The following is a 6,301-nucleotide window of genomic DNA, read 5'->3' on the forward strand; positions in this document are numbered from 1 at the left end:
GCCCCCCCCCCCCCTCCCCGCCCTTAACACCTTTTTTTTGATTCTTGTCTTTCAGAGTGGGTTCTACCTGTAAAGTGTTTGAAATTAATTTTGAAAATATAAGATTATTGTATCAGATTAACACCAGATTTTTCTTGCCTGTGATCATTCTTGAGATGCCAGCCAAGGTGACCTAATTCCCCTGCCCTTCTTCCCAGACACGACAGGGATTTCTGTAGAGCCACCTTCATTCCACAGCTACAAATACAACTCAGCCCAATGACCTTTTGTTGTAAAAGGAAACCTGGGGCTTTTTCAGAAGCTATTTTTCACTGTTGGCTTTAGAACTTGTGAAATGCCTTTAGTTATTCTGATATAAAAAAAAAAAAGATCATGGTGTATAGATGTCTTAATCTGTAGGATATTTTCCAGGAATCCAAAGGTAGAAAGGCAGTGATGTGTGGAATTGGGCTCTGGATTCTTACTACCTGGGTCAGATACCTGCACCAACACTTCCACCTGGGTCATCTTTGGAAGGTTGTTTAATGCCTCTGCAACTCAGTATTTTTTTCCTATTAAATGAAAATAATGGCTGTCAAGGGCTGGGGAGAGTATATGAGATAATGCATATAAAGCACTAAATGTAGTGTTTCCAATATGGACACTAAGAAAAAGGTGACAATTTTAAATTTTAATTAGTCCTTTATCTGGTAAAGGGCATGCTGTCATTGAGGAGAAAAGTACATCTTATTCTCCATCCTTTAAAGACATTGTGCAATATACAATGCCTGAGACTGTACTTACTGATGTTCACTGTATTGGTCAGAGAGAGTGTGCAATTTCTAATGTGGAGAAAAAGCTAGATCTCACATAGACAATGGGATAATTACCAGGAAGCAGTTGAGAGCATGGGTTCTGGAGACAGAATGTTCAAATTTGAGTTTAGACTTCCTTGCTTATTAGCTATCTGACCATGGACAATTTGCAGTAATTTCTCTGTGCTTTAATTTTCTAATGTTTCAAGTGAGAACAAGAATAGTATTTCCCCATAGAATTGTTAGCATTAAATGACAAAATAAAATGCACATAGGTACTAGCTCATAGTATATGCTCAAGACCTCAAAGATTGGTAGATTTTATTATTACTAACAAAGGTTCATTTCAATTTCATCAGGTCTTTGTTTGTAAAAACTCATTTGTTTTTGACTCTTAATGGGTTTGGGTACAACAGCTTTGTCCTCATCAAACCACTTTTAAGCCAGACATGGTGGTGCACACCTGTAATCCCAGTGACTCAGGAGGTCTAAACAGAAGGATTGCAAGTTTGAGGCCCCCCTGAGCAATTTAGTGAGTCCTTGTCTGAAAATTAAAAAAAAAAAAATAGAGAGAGACCTGGGACTATAGCTCAATGGTGAAGTGCCCCTGGGTTCAATGCCCAGTACCACAAAACAAAACAGAAAAATAATAAGCAACATTTTTAGTTGCTAAATTGCTTGTTGAGAAATTAATTGACAGAGTTGGAAGAGGCTCTTGAAGTTTTTCAATAGAAACAAAATTTTTAAAAGACAAATGAATTAGTATTATAAAAATTTGACTCATTTTTTCAAATGGACCTCAATATTGATGTCCTCATCCAGATAATGTAAAGGGTGAGACTAGAAGTTGGGTTAATATGTCCTGCTGATTAGAGCAGATAACCAGGCATCACAAGCTGCAAATCTGTTTCTGCTTCTCACTTCACCTCACTTAACCTGCTTTACTCAACTTCCAAATTAGGATAATAGCATATTTCTACCCACACAGACATGTTGGGTAGCTTAAGTTAATTGATGTTTGCAAAATGCTGGGAGATAAAAGGAACTATGGAAATATAAAACATACTAAAGAAGAACAAAGTGAAATATTCAAAATGATAGAAGGTGCAATAGAACTAGATAGATTAGGTAACTAGAGCCTGGAAGACAATAAAGCTGGGGTAACACTAAATCATAATACTGATTCTGGGTTTTGAAGAGCTCATTCAAAAGAGCCTCTCTTTTGATATGTAACAGTTAATTTCTCCGTGTTGTAACACCTTCTTTTCCAAATGAATGCTGGCCTTAAAAGTGGGAAGTGATTATTTCCATTAAAGTGGACTCTTCTCTGTTTTCTGAATTCATGTGACCCCCGTGACTCTAACCCTTGTGGCATTTATTCTAGGTTTCAAAGATCAGACACTCTTCAAAGAAATGTAGTAGATAAAAAGTTTTAAGGAAATAATTTTTTAAAAAATTGACTTGACCAATGTGACTTTTTTTTTTCTTTTTCCCATTTTATCATTAGATCTAATACCTGTGCCTGAACCATCTGGTGTGACAGCCATAATAGTTGAAATACTTTCCCTTGCAGTCTTTAGAAATGCCCCCTAGGGGCAAATAAGCATTTGGCAGAACCAGTAAACAGAAGTATAAAGGACATTTCCTGCTTGTTCTTTTTCAGGTGGTATGTGGAAGAGACAGAGGGCGGGGGAGGCTCACTTGCTGTCTACTTGGCAGATTTATGAAGCCATTTCAGGTAGGACATGCATTTTCAAGGCCTGGAAGAATTTGATGTCATTTTTATTCTATAACAAATAATATAATAACATGCTGATATTCAACTGTGTGCGCTGCTGACCTTGGGCTGTTTAAAAAATTTGCAAAAATTAAACTTCACAGTAGAATGCATTTGTTTACCGACTCCCAGTTTTTGGAGGGATCCCAGGTTGTCCATCTTTTCTTATTCCCCTTCTCAGTGTCCTTTACCGATTAAAGACATCCTAAAAAACTAGACATTTGAGGGGCTATGGGCTGAGGTCTGAGAAACAAACAGAACACATTCTACCCACTGAAAAATGTAGCTTTGATTGACTTGAGGAATCAAATCAATGTGCCTTTCCTCAGAGTCACAAAATAGCATTTGATGACATTTTATAGTTTACATGTTGTTGTGTGTTGAACATTAAATATCGATCATATCTCATTAATCTTTTGTATAAATCTCTTAGCATTATTATAGATCATACTAAACCCAAATAAATCAAAAGGAGATATTTGGGCTTTTTTTTTTTTTACCTTGGATAGTACATAGAAAAATTGGGGGTGAGTTGAAAAATTAAAGCCAATTGACTTTCCATCAAAATTACCCCAGGTGAATGTCAGAGAGGACACTGGAGGAATACAGAGGAAATAAATATTAGGAAGGAAGAGTTTTTGTTTTACCTTATTTCCCTTGAACAGAGTATAATATCTTGAATTTGCTTTTTAAATCTTTTAAAATCTTTAAATCTTTTTAAATCTCCAAGCAAAAGTATCTGCCAAGTTCATGCACACAAGATCTTAAGTTTGCCACAAAGAATCCAGTCATTTCCATTTTTTTAAAACAATAAGCTATAAATAACACAAACAATGACAGGATTGTGTTTGTTTCCTCCTGACGTACCCTGGCTGAGGGCCTTGATCATAATCCTTAGGTGGAAAGCAGGAATTCTGTCTGAGCTGCAGAGTGATCCATAACTTTTTCCAAGAAAATGTTTGCCGGAAGCAGGCCTCCTAGCCAGGCACTCAATGTGGGGCTTCTGAGTTATTTGTTGTGTAACAAGGCTCCTGACTTTGAGCACAGGGAATGTGTTTTCCCAGGCTGCAGGCTTAAAATAGATGCCCACTCCTCTCCTTTCACGTTATTTATGTACAACCAAATTACTTGTCCTTCTGTCCCGCCCCCAAGAATAGGTTCTTTCTTTCTCCTAATGGCCAGGGACAGTAACACTTAATTTGTGCTTATCCTGAGTTGCTCTTAGGATGGTTCACTTCCTCAGGGGAAGACTTGTGTAATGGGCAATGCAGAATCACATTCATAAACTCATCGTGATTCATCTCAGTACTATTACAAATGGCAGGCCCCCCAAAATTAGCATTACATTTAAGCACAGCCACACATCTGGAGGATTGCTTCTGGGCATGCTGCATGGCTCATGGTTTTTCTATGTTCCTGAAGTGTGTTTCTTAATGATTCATTAATTACAAGCTTTTATCTAGACCAGTTGGTCCATCATTAATGGGTACACACACCCAACTTTAGGCAACTGTTGTTTTACACTGATTCCTTGGGTGAAGGCAGCATGGCATAGACCCTGACTGCCTTTTTCCCTTTCTACTATTCAGCCTTTGCATTCATCCGGCCCTGTCTCTACTGGGAAATTTCCTGGTCCCAGCAAAAAGGGTGATCTTAATTGATCTTTAGGGAATCTTGAAGGAAAAATAATTCCATCATGAAATCAATGCCATTATTCCTATTTCCATTTGCTTGTACAGAGTTTGTGCTTAGCAAATATTTGATCTTCTTATGATTTTCTTTTATTATTATTATTATTATTATTATTTTTAAATCACATTGGAAAGTGTGAGGAGTACTGGGGAGGAGAAAATCTGGAGAAGTGTGCATGTATTCCCTATTTTCAGACAGAAAGGCTTCAATTCATTTGGGATCTGGGGCAACAACTTAGGCAAAGGTAGGTGTCTTTGTCCAGTCTGACCCGTATCTGTTCAGTACAATATGGCTCCAGCATATCTGTTGAGCATCTATTACATACCATGCTGTGCACTGTGCTGTTTACCAGCAATACAAATCTGATCCCTTGAGGATTCCATAGTCTTAAGAACCAGTCACAAAAATATACCATTTAAATATGCCAGGTGTGCTTCTAGAAGACCTTCCTAGAGTTGCTGAGGCCTCAGTTTGATCTTGAATGTGAAATTAGTCAAGCAAAAAATAGCTTTTGCCCTGTGAGCTATTTGGCCTACTTTTCAGACATTATTGAATCACCAGTGCTTAAAAGTAAAGGTTGATTTTTACTTCTCTGTATTTTTTTTCTGGCAGCTTCATTGAGCATGCAGATTTCAAAGATAAAGAGGTCCTGAAAGAAAGGTATGTTTACTGACTGCTAAGCTCAGTTTATTGCAACGTAAATTCAGTATTATTTAAGAAGAATGCCCATGGGTTCCCGGCTGTCTTTAGGGTTCCACCTGAACCTTATCCAGCATGCTTTCTTTGCACTCAGAGTTCAACATGAATCTATATTAGCAATGACACACTTTTTCTATAAAGGGCCAGATGGTAAATATTTTAGGTTTTGCAGGCTAAATGGTCTCTGCTGGAATTATACAATTCTGCTGTTAAATGTTGAGAGCCCCTAGCTACAGACAACACATAAATATATGTGCATGACTTTGTTCTAGTAAAACTTTATAAAAACAAGAAGAGAGCTGAATTTGGGCTCTGGGTCATAGATTGCTAATGCTATTGCATTTCCTGTAGTTGAAAAGCATTTTAAATTTTAAAGTAAATGTCAGAACTTCAGATACTGAATATCAAACTAGGATTGTAAGCTAATTTTTAATTCTTCTCATTCAATACCTAATTTACATAAAATGCCATGCAAAGGAATAAATGAAAAAATAAAATAAAATGAAAGTTGGTGCTTGCCCTAAGCTTACTGTTGAGTAGGAAGACACATTTTATGCATGGAGAGACACAGGCACACAGAAATCATTTACTCTCAGTTAGAAGGTAGCAAGTCATGGTATAGAATCATGTCAGGCCTCTTTGCCCCACAGCAGCACTTGGAATGGGTGAAAGTATTTGGGTCAGAATGAAGTCTGCGAGGAAGAAGAGAGGATGTATGAATCTAACACCTGGGAACACTACTTTAGCCATCTGCTAGAAATAACTGAAAAGAGAAATTGAAGCTGTTTTCTTAACAATGCCCAGAATCATGCTGCATGGTTCCATGCTAACAAGAGAATTGCCCAACTTTCATTTTGCCTGGAGTTTATATGTTTAGTAGGCATCTGTCAACCTTCAAAAGAGTTTTGTTCTCATAAAGAAAGAAAGAAAGAAAGAGCTTTGTTTTCATTTGTTGAGAAATCTTATCTTTTTCTCAGATCTTCATAATAATGTTTACAGATAAGGAAAACAAAGACTTTTTACTGCTAAAGCTAAAGAAGTCATTGAGGAAATTATTCTATGGTATTTTGACCTAAATTCAAATGATAAATGTATTACAACTGCCCGATCCAACTATCTTTTTTTTTATGATCTTGTTCTTATTGATATCACTGTGGCATTTGATAGTACCATTTGCCACTTCTTTTTGGAAAATTCTCTTAGATCTGTGATAAAATTTTCTTCTAAAGTGGAGGTATTTCCCAAAGAACAGTCCTAAGCCCTTTAACTTCCGGATTCTTTATCATCTCTTTCTGCCCTTATCTGTTTTCAGGGCTTTAACTAGAAAAAAAGGGGGGGG

At 37.0% G+C, this 6,301-nt stretch overlaps 1 long non-coding RNA gene across 3 annotated transcripts in view; it reads left to right on the forward strand.

Moving 5' to 3' along the window:
- LOC125617158 overlaps positions 1–5,177 on the forward strand; it is a 71,314-nt gene extending 66,137 nt beyond the window's left edge. For all 3 annotated transcript variants that reach the window (XR_007348044.1, XR_007348050.1, XR_007348041.1), the window contains 2 exons: positions 2,458–2,532; positions 4,876–5,177. This is a non-coding gene — a long non-coding RNA (uncharacterized LOC125617158). The remainder of the gene's footprint in view (positions 1–2,457; positions 2,533–4,875) is intronic.
- Positions 5,178–6,301: the final 1,124 nt, after the last annotated feature.

Source organism: Marmota marmota, unplaced genomic scaffold (genome assembly GCF_001458135.2).
Source record: "Marmota marmota marmota unplaced genomic scaffold, marMar, whole genome shotgun sequence".
Classification (NCBI taxonomy): domain Eukaryota; kingdom Metazoa; phylum Chordata; class Mammalia; order Rodentia; family Sciuridae; genus Marmota; species Marmota marmota.